The sequence below is a fragment of the Petaurus breviceps genome, unplaced genomic scaffold (genome assembly GCF_028583685.1).
Source record: "Petaurus breviceps papuanus isolate PSGF00001 unplaced genomic scaffold, PetGlider_PUasm1.0 556, whole genome shotgun sequence".
NCBI lineage: Eukaryota > Metazoa > Chordata > Mammalia > Diprotodontia > Petauridae > Petaurus > Petaurus breviceps.
The window spans coordinates 2426194-2444121 of record NW_027186374.1 but is presented as its reverse complement, the minus strand read 5'-3'; the positions used below and the strand labels follow the sequence as shown (position 1 = coordinate 2444121).

Here is a 17928-nt window from a genome sequence, read left to right as displayed (position 1 = left end):
TTTAGTATTTCAGTGAGTCACTCAGTCAACAAGCACTTGTTAAGGTCATACTATGAGACCAACACTGTGCTAACCAATGAGGTTACAAAGAAAGCAGACACAGTTCCTGTCACTAAGGAGAATCTCATTCTATTAAAGGAGAAAACATTCAAATCTATCTATATATCTATATAGCCGCATGTTGGAGAGTAATCTGGGACAGAACAGCACTAGAAGCTGGGAGGGTTAGGCAAAGCTTATTCTAGAAGATAGGGTTTGCACTGGGTCTTCAGGGAGGTCAGGGAAGGCCAGAAGAAGGGGTAAGTGGCTAGAAAATTCAAGGCATAGGGATCAGACCCAGTCAAAGCTACAAAGTCAGGAGGTGTGGTGCTCCGCATGAGGAAGGGCCAGTAGGCCAGCATCACTGAATCTCAGTGGGAAAAATGGCAAACTTAGAATGTAGATGGAGACCAGGTTATACAGAGCTATAGATGACAAAAAGAGCGTTTTGTATTTACTCAGAACATAGTAGGGAGCCATTGGACCTCATTGAGCACAGGAGAAATTTGAACTGACCTTTACTTTCGGGAGATCACTTTGGCAAGTGAGTGCAGGAGGCCTTGAGTAGGGATAGAATTGAGACTGACCACAGGCCACTAACACAGGCCAGACATGAGCAGACATGAGGTTATGAGGACCGCTCCAGGGAGGTGGCAAGTCAGAGAAGAGATGGAGATGCCTAGTACAGACGAGGTAAAGTTAAAGCATGACAAGATTTAGCAGGAGATTGTGTCCCCAGCATCTGGCACAGTGCCTGACTCTTTTTTTTTCTTTTTAAAGCAATCGGGGTTAAGTAACTTGCTCAAGGTTGCATGGCCAGGTGTTTCTGTGTGGGTGCTAAGTGTCTGAGCCCGGGATTCGATCCCATTTCATCCCGACACTGGGGCCGGTGCTCTTACTCACTGTGCTACCTGGCCGCCCCAGTGCCTGACTCTTAATAGGTGATTCTTGATTTGATTGATTGCTTTGGGTTGGAGTCAGTTTTCCATGGAAGAGGCAGACTGAGCAGTGAGTGCTGAAGCAAATACACTTTTATTGGGCCCACTTTAATTCAAGCAAGGGAAGACTTAGAGCTTAATTTGCAATACCAAGGACAGAAAGGACAGGTGGAGGCATACAGGGACCAAAACAAAGGAGCAAGGATCCATGGGATTGAAGTCTGCAGAGGGCTAAGGGAGAGCAGGACACACATGAACACAGGAGTCATGCTCAGATCTCGAGGAAGTTCCTCTTCAGGATAACATAGGAAGAGCGAGGGTTAGACAGTCCTGACAGAGGCAGGTTATACACAAAGCTTTTGTCTCTCTTAGGATTGTGCAGGGCTATTTGGGCCATGGCTCAACTTGGCAGAAAGAATGCTGAGTTCAGCGTTAGTGGAGTTGGATCACAATTCTGACTGTGTGATCTTGGGTAAGTCACTTATATCTAGAGTCTCAAGCTTTTTTTGTTTGTTTGTTTGTTTCCCATGAAAAGAAAAAAAAACATCTTTTCCATTTCAAACTCTGCTCTTTTTATTCATTTAAGATTCTATGTATAGGGCATTCCTCCGACTGGGCAGCTAAATGGGGCAGAGGATAGAGTACTGGGACTGGAGTCAGGAGCCCCCATTTTCCTAAGTTCAAATCTGCCCTCAGACACTTACTAGCTATGTGACCCTAGGTAAGTCACCTAACTCTGTCTGAGTTTCTTCATTTTAAAAAGGAACTGGGGAAGGAAATTACAAACCACTGCAGTATCTTTGCCAACACAGCCCCAAAAGGGTCACAAAGAGTTGGGCATGATTAAAATGACTGAAAGACAATGGTTCTCAGATATAAATGATAACTCACTCTTCTATTGGGATGAGGAGGGGAGACTATCATTCAAGAAAATCTGTTTGGTTTCCTACATCTGGTGTCACAGCTAGGAAATCACTAATCACTGCAAATTTATGGGGCAGTGATTTTTCCAGGAATAGGCATCCCAGGAAAGACAGGAAGTTCAGGAAGGAGGGTGGGGTATCTAGAGAAGGGACAACATGCCCCAAGAGCGATTAGCACAGAATGATGGAGAGAATTCACATCTAAGTCCCCTGCTTCAAAATCAAGTCTTTTCCTCCATTATTCCATACTGTCCCATTGACCATGCAACATGCAATGATAGGACTTCCCAAGGGATATCAGCAGCAGAGGCCTGAGCACATTTTCTCCAATGAGGACTGGTTCTTGCATTTGAAATTTGACTCAAAAGGCAGTGAATAGCTCCACCAAATGTGGGCCCTGGTGTTGAGCATTAGTTTTCCATTTCCATCACAGCTGCATGTGCACATCACATGTGGCTGCACTTGGCTCATCACCATCGATAACACAGACTGAAAGTCTGGTGTGGGGTGGGTTCCATATTGGATACACCAATCTCCAGTCTTTTAATGAGAGTGAGTGGTGGGTGAAAGATCAGTATTGTACATGGAGTTTGTGAAATGATCCAGGAAAGAGAACAATTGACAAAAGTATTTGAGGGGCATGGATTATGAATAGGTAAATATGCCTCACATGGTATGAACCAGCTGTGGTATGGTGGGAAGGACCCTGGCTCAGGAGATGTGGGTTTGAGTCTGTGCTCTTTTATTTATTAAATGTGTGATCCTAAGCAGGTTACCTCTCCTCTCTAAGCCCCATCCTCTGTAAAATAAGGGGCTGAGACTAGGTTATGGAGGAGGTCCTGTCAAGCTCTGAAATTCTGTGACACTCTAATGAATCCACTCCTCTTCCAAACATCCTTGTTACTGTCTAGGACATCGGCATCATTGCAGTCATTCAATTCTGGAATTTTTGAGCAACTATCAAGACCCTTTCCTAAATGTTCTTCACATTCAGTCAATTACCAAATCTTACGCATCCTCCTTCCCAAAGATTTGTCATTTCCTTTTGCTCTTATCCATTCCTATGGTCACTCGGGCAAAAGGCATTTATTACCCTCTTTCTACGTGCCAGGCCTGTGTTAATGTTGAGGATATAAATACAAACAAAAAGAAAGGCTGTCCCTGCCTTCAAGATGCTTCCACTCCACTGATGAAAAGCAACAAATCAAAGACGATGAACATCTTGGGGAGGAGAGGGTCTTCAAGGTGGAGATCCTATAAAAAACTGACCAGTAGCAGGAGGGGGCCACGAGGGTGGAGCGACAAGAAGCCTGAGTCACTGTGATAAAGTTTGCACAATGAAAGATGGTCGTCTTTGGGCCCTCCTCAAAATAGAGAGTTTGGGAAGAACTGACTAGTCGGGTAGGGGGCAGAGAGGGACTGGAGGTGACTTCACGTGGTCAAGTGTGGAGAATTAAATTCTTACTTTCTGCCTTTTAAACAACTTGAACGACCAGTAGACGTCTTAAACGAAATAGGGCCAAAGTAGAATTTTGCCCCTAAACACTCCTCCATTTTTACTTTCCCTCTTCCTCTAGAAGGCAACTCTCTCCTGTGGCTCCAAGAAGTTTGAGAATGTACAATCCATCCACCATTCAGGCACTACAATACTGCTTAAAGTGCAGGTCTTTTCATACAACCACCCTATTCAAAAAACTCACTCGAGTGACTTTCTACTGCCTTTAATATTGACTATAAAATACTCTGGCATTCAATGCACTGAATAGTTCATCTCCCTTCCGCATTTCTTCTCTTCTTATACCTTACTTCCTGTTGTGTGTTCTTTGATCCAGTAACACTGGCCTCCTAGGTGTTCCATGAATAAGATATCCCATGTCTTAATTCCTGGCATTCTCTCTGCTTGTGGCTCATGCTAGAAATGCTTTTCCTTCTCCCCTCTGACAACTGACCTCCCTGGCTTATTTAAGTCCCAACTAAAATCTTACCTTCTACAAGAAATCTTCCCAACCCCTCTTAACTCTTCCCTCTGTTAATTATCTCCTGTTTATTTGAACATTGTTATTGTGTTGTTTTCAGTCATGTATGACTCTTTGTGATCCCATATGGGGATTTCTTGGCCAAGATCCTGGAGTAGTTTGCCATTTCCTTTTCTAGCTCATCTTACAGATGAGGAAATTCAGACAAACCAAGTTGAGTGACTTGCCTAGAGTCACACAACTAGTAAGTGTCTGAGGCTGGATTTGAGCTCAGGAAGTTGAATCTTCCTAACTTCAGGCCCAGAGCTCTGTGGATTATGGCATTCCCTAGCAGCCATGTATGTGGGTCACTTTGTATATATTGTTTGGATCTGGTCTCCCCCATTGAATTGTAAGCTCCTTGAGGGCAGGGACTTTTTGCCTCTTTTTATATTCCCAGCAGTTAGAACAGTTCCTGGCACATAGTGGGAACTGAATGAATGTTAATTGATTGATTGACCCCTATCACTCCTTGCCTGGACTGTTGAAAAGCTTCTAAATTAATCTCCCTGCTTCCAGCTACTCTCCTTTCTATTCCCTCGTCCAGCCACATGCTAACATCGTCTTAAAGCATAGCTCTAAACATGTCACTGACGTGCTCAAATATTTTCCATGGTTTCTTATTAACTCCAAAGAAATGTGCACAGAATCACAGATGTGGAGAGTTGAAAGGGGGCGTTGCCAGACATCACAAAGGAGCCGGAAACATAGCTTGTTCAACAAGCCATTGTCTCTACTTGAAGACCTCTAAAGAGAGAGACAAAGACAGACAGAGAGACACAGAGAGAGAGACAGACAGACAGACAGACAAGAAAGAGACAGAGACAGACAGGAGAGAGAGAGACAAAGACAGAGATAGAGGCAGAGACAGAGACAGAGAGATGGAGAGAGACAGAGAGGGACAGAGATAGATAGCCAACCATCTGTGGCCTGAAGCCTGCCCTCAATCCCCCATCGGCTCCAATCTACATCTCCTTCCTCATTTTATACTAATCCTCTTCATTCAGTCTAGGTTTCTGCAAGCTGATCTGCTCAACATACAGCAAATTTCTTGTTTTTAGTCATTTCATGTTTGTCTGACTCTTTCTGACCTTCTTTTGGGTTTTTTTGACTAAAATACTGGAGTGCTTTGCCATTTCCTTCTCCAGCTCATTTTAAAGATGGAAAAACTGAGGAAAACAGAGTTAAGTGACTTACCCAGGGTCACTCAGGTAGTAGGTTCCTAAGGCCAGATTGAATTCAAGTCTTTCTGAGTCTAGCCCTGGTGCTTGATCCACTTTGCTACATAGCCAGCATGTCATGTCTGACTCTATGATCTCATTTGAGGTTTTCTTGGCAAAGATTCTGGAGTAATTCACTGTTTTCTTCTCCAGCTTATTTTACAGAAGAATAAACAAAGTCAAACAGAACAGGGTTAAGTGACTTGCTCAAGTTCTCACAGGAAGTCAGTGTATGAGATAGCAGATCTCAGGATTTCCTGACTCCAGGACCAGCACACTATCCCTGCTCAGCCTCACTGTTGTCCATAGTAGGCACTTAATGAATTCCCCCCCCCCATCATTTCATTAATTGATTCATTCTTTGATTTTCCTAACAAATTGCAAATTAGTGAATAACAACAAATTCCTCTCTCCTTCAAGTTTTTTATTAGTCCTGTTCTCATGCCTGAAATGTGAGCCCTTCTCAGCTCAACCATATAGACTTCCTGGCTTCCTCCAAGACAGTTTGGATGGTATCTCTGATGGGCAGCCCATTTTTACCCCTCTCTTGCCCCCTTCTCCATGCAGTTATTAAAGCTTCCTTCCTCCTGACATTGTTTTACATTTGTTTAATGCCCATTTGTCCACATGGTGCAGTTTCAACAACACTTAGAAAAGTGTCTGGTGCATAGTAGGTGCTTAATAAATATTGATTGATTGCTTCAGGACAGGATTCCTTCTTCCCTTAAAATTCATAGTATTGAGCACAGTGTATCTGATCTTAATTCTTTTTTTAAATTTAATTAATTAATTTACTTTTAGTTGGCAACATTCAGTTCTACAATCCCTTGGATTTCAAATTTTCTCCCCCTCCCTCCCATGGAGGCATGCAATCCAATAGAGGTTCTACAGATACCTTCATATTAAATATTAGTCAAGTTGCAAAGAAGGATTATAACTAATTGAGTGAACAATGAAAAAGAAGGAACAAAACTAAACAAAAGAGAGGGGCAGCAAGGAGTTTGCTTCAATCCGCATTTAGACTCCGTAAATATATCTCTGGCCGTGGATAGCCCTTTCCATCATGAGTCCTTTGGAATTGTCTCTGACCTTAATTCTAAGCCAATGAATTGTTTTTCTTTTAATTTCACTGAAGAAGCCACTGTGCCAGCTAGCTGCCCCATTGACAGTCTACTCCTCCTCTGCAATCTGTCTCTGATGCTCCATCTTACTTTAAAGAGAATATTGTCTTCTCTAATACTATGCCAGAGGAGCCCAATAGGAAGCAAATGTGAAGCAGAGCCTAAGGACTAGCCTTGCTACTCATTCAGTTGCATAAAGGATTCTTGTAAGGGCCAAGCATTTGGGGGTACAGAAATAACAGTGCCCCCCTCAAGGAGCTTACATTCTCTGGGGAGAGACAATACATGCACATATATGAAAACAATGAATAGGAAGTTTTGGGAGGGAGAGAGGGCACTAAGAGGTGCCAGGGTGAGGGCAGCAAAAGTCACCTGTGGAGGGTGGCATCAAAGGACACTGCAGTTTCTTAAGAAGGGAGCAGATTTCAGTTGTGAGTGACTGCCAGGGTAGAGAAAGAGCAGGCATGTCCGTAAGACACCCTCCACCAAAGTGCTAGGGTGCTTGGCATCAGTGGCTGCATGGTAGAGTGGAAGGGTTTTTTGTTTTATCCCCAGTATAATAACTCATGAAGCAGGGAAGAGTTGTTGCATCAGGGGGCGTAGCTCCCACAATCATGATGCTGCAGATGTGTTGAAGAAGACAGAAGGACCTGCATAGAGAGCAGCTCGGTCATGCGGTGTGTGCCCTGTCTGCTTCCTTTTGCTCATGCCATTTCTTTGCAATGAGTCTTGTCATCCCCACTCTCCAGCCTACAAGGCAGTGATCTGGCTCTGTCTCCCCCAAGAGTCTTCAGCGAACACTCCTACACAGCAATGACCTCTGAATTCTGGTGGGTGTCCTTGTTAACACTCCCTAGGCAACTTGCAAATGCTCTGCTGTTCTCTCCCCGGCGCAGGAACAATTTGATGGAAAGGGCCATGGTTTACTCCGCTTTACCTCTACTCTGGGGGACATTTTATGCCTCCATAACCCGGCTTGCTCTTATGCTCATAATCATCTTGCACATTACTCCCCCAGAAGATGAAACAGGCTATGATTCAGTCATACTAGCCTACTGTTTCTCACACACAAAATTCCATTTTCGATCTTTGTGTCTCTGTACTGGTTAACCCTAACATGTGGAATGCATTGTCTCCTTACCTCTACTTCTTAGAATTCCTGTTTTCCTTTAAGAAATATCATCCCATCGCTCCTTGAGGGAGTACATAGCCCCACCCCAATTCCCTGGATCCCTACCATGCCTGACACAGAGTGTTTAACAAATGCTTGTCAAATGACTCAAGACTAAGAAAGTGCAGGCTTCTGTTGTTTTTATATAGTCATGTCAGTCGTTTCTGACTTTATGATCTCATTTAGGGTTTTCTTGGCAAAGATACTAGAGTGATTTGCTGCTTTTTAAAAAATTTCTCCTGCTTATTTCACAGATGAGGAAACGGAGGCAAATAGGGTTATGTGACTTGCTCAGAGTTACACAGCTATTGTGTCTGAAGTTGGATTTGAATTCAGATCTTCCCATCTTCAGGCCCAGCCCTTTATCCACTGAGCCACCACCCTAGCCTTCCACTGTAGCCTTCTATGTGAAACCTTGCTAGTGCCTTTCCTCACCAAAAGAAATTACATTCATTTTTTATATATTATATATACACATATTTATGAATATATTGTCTCCCCATCCTTATATGTTTCTCCAGGTCCAGGATTCATTCACTTTTGTCTTTGTAGTTGCAGTGCCCAGAGCAGTGGCTAGTACACAGTGGGTGCTTAATAATTGCTTTTTTGTTTAATGATATTTGGCATTGTATTGTGAATGGGAATTTAACATCTTCCCTGCCCCTAGGCCCTTTGATAGGCTTAAGTGTACTTTTGATTGAGGTATAGGCTCTGGGAGTCCCCTTGAGCTTTCCTTGAGTCCTTGAGGTACAGGACCTTGAAATCTGATTAAATCATCTCATTTGCATGAGGCAAGTTTGTTACTAGATTTCCCACCCTCTGTTACTAGACTTACTAGACTTTCCACCCTCTGTTACTAGACTTACTAGACTTCCCACCCTATCCATCCACCCTTGAAATGGCCTAGCCCACCATTGTTTGTGGTCTCCAGGTGGCCTCCAGCTACTTCCCACCCTTAATCACAAATTTACCTTATTAACTCCTCCTGAAGACCCTCCCCACACTCCTTCCCTCAACCATCCCTAGAGTCCTCCCACAACCTTCTGTATATAAGACCCCATCCTGTATTCATGTGTGTGAGAGCACCATAGAATGACCTAGTACAGACTTACTTTGTGTCTAATACAAGAGAACTTTGAATAAACTTTACTTTTCTTTGGCTGAGAGAAGACTTGAGTCAGATTTATTCATCAGGACCAAGTGTGTTGGTATTTTGGGGTCCCCAAAGCAACCCTAACCCTCTTTATGGGTAACCTCTTCACCTGGAGCTGTGGTGTGAGGCTTGGTTTCCAGGAATGTCCACACCTTGGTGCTGTGTGATGGGGCAGTGGGTCAATAGTGTTGTGACATTCTCTGAGCCAGGAGAAAGCTATATATACCCTTATGTGAGATTTTGTTTTGGGGCTCACTTTGAGAAGTGTTGTGTGATTTGACCAGACCAGACTGTGGGCAGCTGTTGAGCCCCTGGGCTTTGAAAACCAAGATGTTGATGCTTCCCTCTCTGGTAACTGACTAGGTATGGAAGTAATGGTGAAGACATTTGAAAGCCTCTCTGCTGAACTGTTTCTCTGTTTGTAACTTCTCCTTGTAAACTCTGTATTCTCTGAAGTTCAGGGTGTTGAACTTTCCCCCCTGAACTAGGTAAATGACATATGTTTGATTAAAGCAAGATTATTGACCCATTTTGAGTTGCTTTCCTTTAGAAAAGCAGATCTAGGAACCAGTGTTGCCAGCCACCCTCAGGATGCTGGGGTGCTTGCTGCTACAGGCATACATTGGCATTAGTGTGGTATCAGTGTACACTCCATTGGCTAAGGGGGTGTATGTCTCTTCTCCCAGAAATAATCTTGCTAGGCATATATTCGAGAATCTCTTAGCTCTCTGGTGACCTTGACTGGACTGGTTTGGCATTCCTGTTGCCCATTTGGTAATTTCTCCTCATCCTGCTTGTGATGGATGAATTCTGCTTATCTCCATCTTTCAGTTTTTGTCCTTTCCTGTCCCCTGCTCTAACTGTTGAGATAAGATGCTTCTACATACAACAGTCCACCTTTCTGAAGATAAGGAAGCCCTTAGCAAGGATATTTCTGAATATTTTTCCGGTGCTTATCCTAGGACCCGAGTTCATCACTTCCCAATTCTACCCCTGTTGCACCCAATGCTCTGGTCTTGCTGCTAACGTTCTTCTCCTTTAATTGTTCCTCTCTCAAGGAATTTGGATGACTAAGCTGACATAAGAGGAACCCTTCAACACACACTGGTTCAAAGAACAGCATTTTAAATTGCCATATAAGAAAAGACGCAATGATATTTTTCTAAAAATGTTAAAATATCCGAATGAAAGTCAAATACAAAAATAAAGAATCTTTTATCACATCACATTGCAACTCAATAGAACTAAGCAGTGAGATGCTTTGGTTGCTGCTGCTGCTGCTAAACCATAATGATAATGAAAGTCCATTCCCAAAGTCCATTGGTATGAGACTCACTTTTCATTTTTGGAGATAAATGCTCTACCCTGCCTGAGGAATGGGGCAGAGTTGGCCAAGGCAAGGGGGCTTCAGTCTCTTCATTCTTCTTGGAATCTCTTCGGCCTCCAAGCCCTGCAGCATGTTTGGGTACTTCTGACATACTCTCAAGAGGAAAGATGGCAAAAGTCAACCCCACTGTAGGTTGCAGAAGAATAGAACTCAAAGAAGACAGGATGAGCTGGTATTCTCCATGATACCTTTATCCGCAGCTTGCTATATTTGAGACTTCAGAGTGCTTGACCTTAGGTAGATTTGGGCTCTTTCTTGGTTGAGGTGTTCCCCCACTCCCAGAAGGAGAGCTCCTTCACTCTGCATGGTCTGTATATCTTCTCCTATGTACATGTCCTCTCTCTTTTGTTTTACTATCAATTTGGAGAATTTGCTTTTCTTGGCTGAGTGTTATATGTGTTCCTTGTGAAACTGTTATTTGGTGAGAAGGGATTCAAGCCTTAAATATAAAGCTTAGGATCCTCTTGCTTCTTCCAGTAAAGATAAAACTATCAGAAGTTAACTTGAACCTGCTTACATTTCCTAGTCTAAAATTATTTAAGGGAGCACAGAGATGCAATTCTAGCCCAACACACCTTCTTCTGAGGAAAACAAAGTATCTTCCAGACCCAATTCCTGCATCCTCTTCTGGCAGGAATTAAAATGTCCTTTGGAAAAGGGTGGAGGAAGAAGAGGACACTAGTGTCTCTTCCATCTTGCTTTGAACTATACCATACCTTTATGCTACATGTGGGGGGAACGCCTTCACAACATGTTGGCCTCTCTACAATGATACTAGAAAACTTTCTTTTTCAGCGAGAGGGTGCAGTGGTTAGAGCACTGAATTTAGGAACCAGGGAGTGTCATCTTCCTGAGTTCTAATCCAAACTCAGACATTTACTAGTGGTGTGACCCTGGACAAATCATTTAACCTCTCTGAGTGTTTGCCTCACCTTCCTCATCTGTAAAATAATCTGGAAAAGGAAATGGCAAACGACTTCAGTATCTTTTCCAAAGAAACCCCAAAAGGGGTCACAGAAAATCAGACATGACTGAACAACTAAACCCTCAAACGCTTTATCATTTGACTAAAATGGCAACAGAGTTTTCTTTCCTCCTTATGATTCTGAAACAGAATGTCTGTGTGGTCTTTGTACGTCATTCAGACGTACTTGTCTGATCCTACTGCAGTGTTAACCAGCAAAGGGAGCACAGTATATGGAAAGCATGCTCTCCCAGGGGGAGGGGAGCAGGGGGATGATACTATCTATCAAGGGAAAAGGAAACCCATGAGAATATCATGTCTCGGATGCTCAAAACATCCTCTTGAGACATTTCTTGCTGAGCTGGTGTTGACCATTCTGGTTTTACAAGTATTTCTATAGACTTTGCCCCATTCCACCCCAATATTCATTCCATTCTACCTATGTATTGACTGGGGAGAGGGAGGTATGGTCTTAAGTATGTAAGTAATTACTAAGACAATATTTGATGTCTGTTTATACTTGTTAATTAAAATCCATTTTCTGAGGGGGGGGGATTGAAGGAACATAGGGTATGTTTGAGTACACAGAAGTGGACATTTGGAGAATCCCAGAATTGCAAAGCTAGAAGGAATCTCAAAGATTGTCTAGTCCAACTTATGCCTGAACAGGGATCTGGTCTACAGATTCCCTACTAAACTGTATCCTGCCTCTTCATGAAGATCAAGATCATGCTTCCTGTGAATGCATTCCATCTGAAGAGTTAAATGTGCCTCTTAGCAATTTATTCCTCTCATTGCTCGTTCTTCTCTTTGGTGCCAATCACAAGAAGTCTATTTCCTATAGTCTATGAGCACCCTTCAAATATTTAAAGACAATGACTTATTCCTAAAGTTTTTTTTCTCTCTTCTAAACATTTTTAATTTCTTCAAATTATTTTCTTATGACTGTATATTTTATTTTTTTATTCTCCAATATAGTGGTCAATATTTACAGGTATAGAATTTAAGCTCCTTTAGGGTAAGAAATGTCTTATTTTTTGCCTTTGTATCCCCAATGTCTCCAACAATATCTGGCACATAGGATGTGCCCTTGAACTCAGAAAATCTAAAACTAACCATTCACTCTTCCAGTTCTTCAATTTCTACCCAAAGCACCACAATCCTCCAGTGTCACAGGGGTATGATTTTCAAATGATGCTGAGCTCCTCACTTTCCCTCATCCTATCCATCCAATTATCCAATCAGTTTCTACATCTGGTCATTTCTAAGTTCCCATCATCTCTCTGGTCCAACTCCCCACTTCCACTCACAGTTACTACCTTTGTTTAGGGTTTCATCACCTCTCACCTAAATGGTTGTTAACAGGACCAGGTCATGGCAGTGATTGATCTTGCTGCTTCACATCTCCCCAAACTCCATAGCCTACACACTGCTGAAAATAGGGATTTTCCTTAAGTGTAGATCTGAATGAGTCACTCTTATGCTCAGCTAACATCAGTGGCACCTAAGGTCTCTCAGATCAAATTTAAACTCTTCCTATTTAATTCTTAAGGTCTTACATAACCTTGCTTCAATCTGTATTTGAAATGTCATTACATTTTACTTCCCCTCCCACCCTGTGTATTCCAGCCAAATTGATCTCTCTTTCAAACACAGAAACACACTCACACATACACAGACACATACTCTCACACACATGCAATCACACACTCACACACTCTTACACAAACACATTCACACGCACTCACAAACACACTCTCTCACACATGTGCACATGCACACACACACGCACACACATACCACTCTGTGCTTTTGTTCTGGCTCTGTAGCCTATGCCGACAATATACTCTTGCCCCTCCACCTCCTCATAGCATCTTAATCCTTTTTTTTTCATTAGTGATACAGCTCCAGCACTGTTTGTCTGCAGCCTTTCTTGATTCTCCCCTTCAGTTACTGCTTACCTACCAAACTGGATTGTATGGATCTACTCTCTAAATATCTGTATGTATTCACTTTATATATGGGTTGTATTCATTTTTATATGAATTTGTTGTCTCCCCTTCAGACTTGTTTTTTTTCCAGTAATGATTACTGAAATGTATGTACTTGTATCCCCATCATATAAAACAATGGTTAGCACACAGTAGGTGTTTGAAAAATACTTGTTGATTGATCAGTAGGTAGAGCCCAGAACTGAACATGACAGGCCAGGTATTATCTAAGTTAGAGCACAGTAGGTAAGATTACAGACATGTTCATTTGAAAGACTTTGCCTCAGTACAGAATAAGGTCACACTAACTTCCCTAGTTGGCACATTTCATTTTTGATTGGTGTCAAACTTGAGGTTCATCTCTTGGCTGCAGGCTTTTGCCTGTCTCAGGTTTTCCCCTTGTCAGAAATTCACTTCCTTACTTGCTCCATTTCTCACTTTCCCTAATTTCCTCCAAAACTAAATTCAGAGATCTTCTCCATGAGGTCTTCCCTGATCTACACAGCGCCCTTATAAATTTTGCATTTATTTTACAAATAATACTGTCTTCCCAATTTCTGTTCCGGCCTCCTTGAGGTAAGCTCATGTTTTCACTTTTCTTGTTATGTATTGAGCATAGTGTCGGACACCTACCAAGATAAAAAAAAAATCCTGTTGATTATTTCATTATCCTTAATTCGTAAGGAAATTAACCCCCCCCCTCAAATGAAGAACTTTATATCTATCCCTTTGGAAGTATATGTTATTTTCATCGGGATCTCAAAAACACCCTTTCACTTCTTTTGTTCTCTTCATTTTGCGGGGTGTATTTGAATGTCTAATAGATTGCTTGACTGATTGTGGCATCCATCAAATATTTCCAGAGTTTCTTTCATAACCCTGCTCATTAGTCTGCAAGTCTGATATCCTGTGTAGGAATCTTATCACTAGTCAGTTTTGTCATTTGTGGATACTCATAAGTTTTATCAGGGGATCAACAAGTCAGTAATCATTTATTAAGAGCTTAAGATGTGTTATCAACCAAGCTAAGCTTCTAGGATATAAAGAAAAAAGTGAACATACAAAAAGAAGTAGAAAGGAAGGGGGAGAGGGAGGGAGGTGAAAGGGAGAGAGAGAGAAAAAGAGAGAGAGAGAGAGGCAGAGATAGAGGGAGACAGAGACAGAGATGGGGGCGGGGGGAGCAGGAATTATTTTCCTACATGCTAGACTCATACAAAACAGAACTGCACGGACACAAGGAAAGGAAACTTTAGGCTTGGAAGAAGGTTTTAAGAGCTGAGAATAACAGAAAAGGCCTCCTGCAGAAAGTTGTGCCTTAGGTGAGTTTTGAAGAAAGTCAGGGCCTCTAAGAAGCAGGGACTAGGGGTGCGGGTGAACATTCCATTGCAGGGGGAGGGGGTCAATTCATAGGGAGAATATAGAATGCTGTATTTATGGAGCAGCCAAAAGGCCAGCATGGTGGGAGTGTGTAGAGAGGATTAATAATTATTTACAATTTTCTTCAGTGGCTGAAGATCAGGAGGCAATAATAATCTCTTGAACTTCATAGATCTGATACATGTTGGAACTGGGATCTTAGAACATAGAATGCCAAAACTAGGGGCAAGGCTTAAATCATAAACCAGAGATCAGAACTGAATGGAAACTTAGAATATTGAAATTCAGAGCTGAGAGGGAGTTCAGAATTAAAATGAACATCAGATGTAAGAGTCAAATCTTAGAACCTAGAACACTAGAGCTGGGAAGATCCTTAGAAAATATACTACCAAGCCAGGGTATGCTGACTTGTGTCAGTCTCACCAAAAAAAAAAAAAAAAAGAAGAAGAAGAAGAAGCCTCTGGGAGTTAAAAGCAGCTAGAGAAAATGATGATATCACTGCGGAAGCAAAAGATGCAGATGCCCAATTCTAAGACTGAGGGCAGTGGGAAGGATCAAGTTTCAGTCCACAGTGACTGTGGTCCCAGAATAGAGCGGCAGTGAGAGGCTACAGACCATGGCAAAAGAGCCACAAGAGGTGGAACAAAGAAATGCGGGGGCCCAATCCCTGGCTAAGAGGCCCATGGAGACAATGCTGAGGTGCAGAGGGATGGGGTGACACGCACATGCCTACTCGGGTCCCTGAAAGAAAGGAGACTCTCCAATGTCCTTCCACAGATCCAAGGGCCTCCAGGAGAGGAGGGAATCTCATTTGCTTGTGGTCCCAGTTCTGACACGGGTACAGTGTCAAAGAACTTCTGGGTCAAGCTGGGATGAACAAGGGAAATGATCAAGCATTTATTATACACCTGCTATGTTCCAGGCACGGTACTAAGTGCTTTCCAAATATTATTTCAGTTAGGCATCAACAAATCTGTAATGTAGGTGCTTTTATTACCCCCACTTTAAAGGCAAAGAAACTGAGGCAGGAGGGAGAGAGGGAAGATGTCAGAGGTGGGTGAGGTCATCAAGGGCTGCCGTCTATCCCTGTAGCCTCATAATCAAGACGAGTATGAGTGGCCTTTGGCCGAGATCCTGAGCGTGAAGGACATCAGTGGCCCGAAGCTGTTTTATGTCCTCTCCATCGACTTCAACAAGCTCCTGGATGAGACGTTGACCCATGACAGGCTGGACCTAAAGAAGATACAGTTTCCTAAAAGTGAGGCCAAGACCCCCACAAAAAATGGGCTCCCTGTATCCAGACCGGGCTGCCCGGAAAGGGAGGTGCCGGCTTCGGCCCAGGCCAGTGGGAAGACACACGCTCCGCTTCAACCTACCCAAGGGGCACGAGGCCACCCTGGAGGCGAGCCTGACCAGCCTCTCTCCTCCAGGTCCTGCCCGCAACCCAGACACCGTTCCATGAAACGAAAAGTGGAAACGGTTTCACCAGCAACTCTTGTGCCCAGCGAGACAGCTCCAGCCTCTCTTTCCTCAGAATGGCTCAGCCCAGAGGGCACTGGATGCCCAGGTGGGCCGGAAGAGGAAATCGAACTGTCTAGGCACCAATGAGCACTCCCAGGACAGCTCAGACAGAATCCTGTCAGCCCCTCTTGTGATGGGCAGTTTGGTGTCAGACCACAGCCACGACGACATCGTTACGTGCATGAAGAACAGCGAGTTCATGGAGCTTGGCTGCCACCGCCCCAAGCCCTGGTACTTCTCCCCGTACCCCCAGGAGCTGACCGCTCTGCACGTGCTCTGTTTCTGCGAGTTCTGTCTGAAGTATGGGAAGAGGCTCAAGTGTCTGCAGTGGCACCTGAGCAGATGTGACCTCCAACAGTCCCCGGGGAATGAGATTTACTGCAAGGGCACCATCTCTTTCTTCGAAATTGATGGGCGTAAGAACAAGAGTTATTCCCAGAACCTCTGCCTTTTGGCCAAGTGTTTCCCGGATCACAAGACGCTGTACTGCGACACAGTCCCGTTCCTCTTCTATGTCACGACCGAGTACAATTGCAAAGGATTCTACATCGTCGGCTACCTCTCAAGGAAAGAGTCCACAGAGGATTACAACGTGGCCTGCATTCTGACCCTGCCTCCGTGCCAGCAGAGTGGCTATGGCAAGCTGCCCATCGAGTTCAGCTACGAGCTGTCCAAGGTGGAAGGGAAGATAGGAACCCCTGAGAAGCCCCTCTCATATCTTGGCCTCCTGTCCCATCGGAGCTACTGGTGACAGACCATCCTGGAGATACTCATGGGACTCAAATAGGAGAGTAGCGAGCAGCCCCAGATGACCCTCAATGAGATCAGCGAGATCACCAGAATCAAGAAGGAAGAGGTCATCTCCACCTTACAGTACCTCAATCTCATCAACTACTACAAGGGCCAGTACATCCTGACGCTGTCAGAGGACATCATGGATGGCCATGAGCGGGCCATGCTCAAATGGCTTTTGCACATAGACTCCAAATTTCTGCATTTCACCCCTAAGGACTGGAGCAAATGAGGAAAGTGGTGACCTCCTGCCCTTCCCCTGTGCCACACTCCATGGCCACTGGACCTCTTCTCCTGACAGGGCTGGACCGACATGACCCTGGCCCTGCCTTCTCTGGGTTCAGCTCTGTCGTGGGCACGTGAGCTGCTGATGGGAAGCGAAGAGATCAGAGGCTGGAGACTGCTCTTCCCTAGGGGCTTTGGCCCTGTGTACAGAAAACTGGGCAGCTGTGTATAGTGATGGGGAATGGTGGGCTGGGCATGGGGTGTACAATCCTTTTGTACAATGTGAGCCAGAGGGGCTGCTGGACAAGCACAGCCGGGATGCTTCTGCCCTATTTCATCTACAATTAACTGTGCATACCCCCATCTGCTTCTTGGGGCCAGGAAGGGGGAGATGCCACACCCACAAAAAAAGAAACTGAGGCAGACAGTGGTTAAGTGACTTGCCCAGAGTCACACAGGCTAGTAAATACATGAGGTTGAATTTGAATTCAGGTGTTTCTGATTCCAGACCCAATGTTTTATGTACTGTGCTACATCTGGGGGGAGAGGAAGGCTTGAACAACATTGAGTCCCTAAATCAATCAAAGGAGTTCTTTAACTTGGAACTCCCCCCTACCCCATTGCACAACAAACAGTAAGGGTAAGAACCATGACATGAAGGAGACAACTCAGACTTTGTCCTTTACTAACACAGTGAATTAGGTCAAAAATGAGTATGCAGAAGAAGGTGACTTTTTACTGACCACTGGATCTTTGCCCTTGCAAGGAGCTCTTACTTCAGCTCCTGAGGCTAGGGATCAATCAAGAAACACTGAATAAGCACCTGCCACTCATGCAACACTATGTCAGGTGCTGAAGAGGGATGCAAAGATGCAAGTGAAAGAACACTTGCCCTTAAGAAGTTTTCAATCTAGCAAGGAGAAAAACAAATGCTTATACAGGTGCATGATCACTTGCCAATGGATAGATAAATAGGAAACATATACAAAGTGGATATGAGATTTATTTAGAGAGGATAAAAAGACCAAAGAAATGGAAAGGGCATCAAGAAAGGTGTCATATATAAGAAGACTATTGATTCTAAGAGAGAG

The 17928-nt window shown here is 43.8% G+C and overlaps 1 pseudogene; it reads left to right on the top strand.

The window, feature by feature from the left end:
• Window positions 1–15343: 15343 nt before the first annotated feature.
• On the top strand, window positions 15344–16856 carry LOC138172942 (histone acetyltransferase KAT5 pseudogene; annotated as a pseudogene).
• Window positions 16857–17928: the final 1072 nt, after the last annotated feature.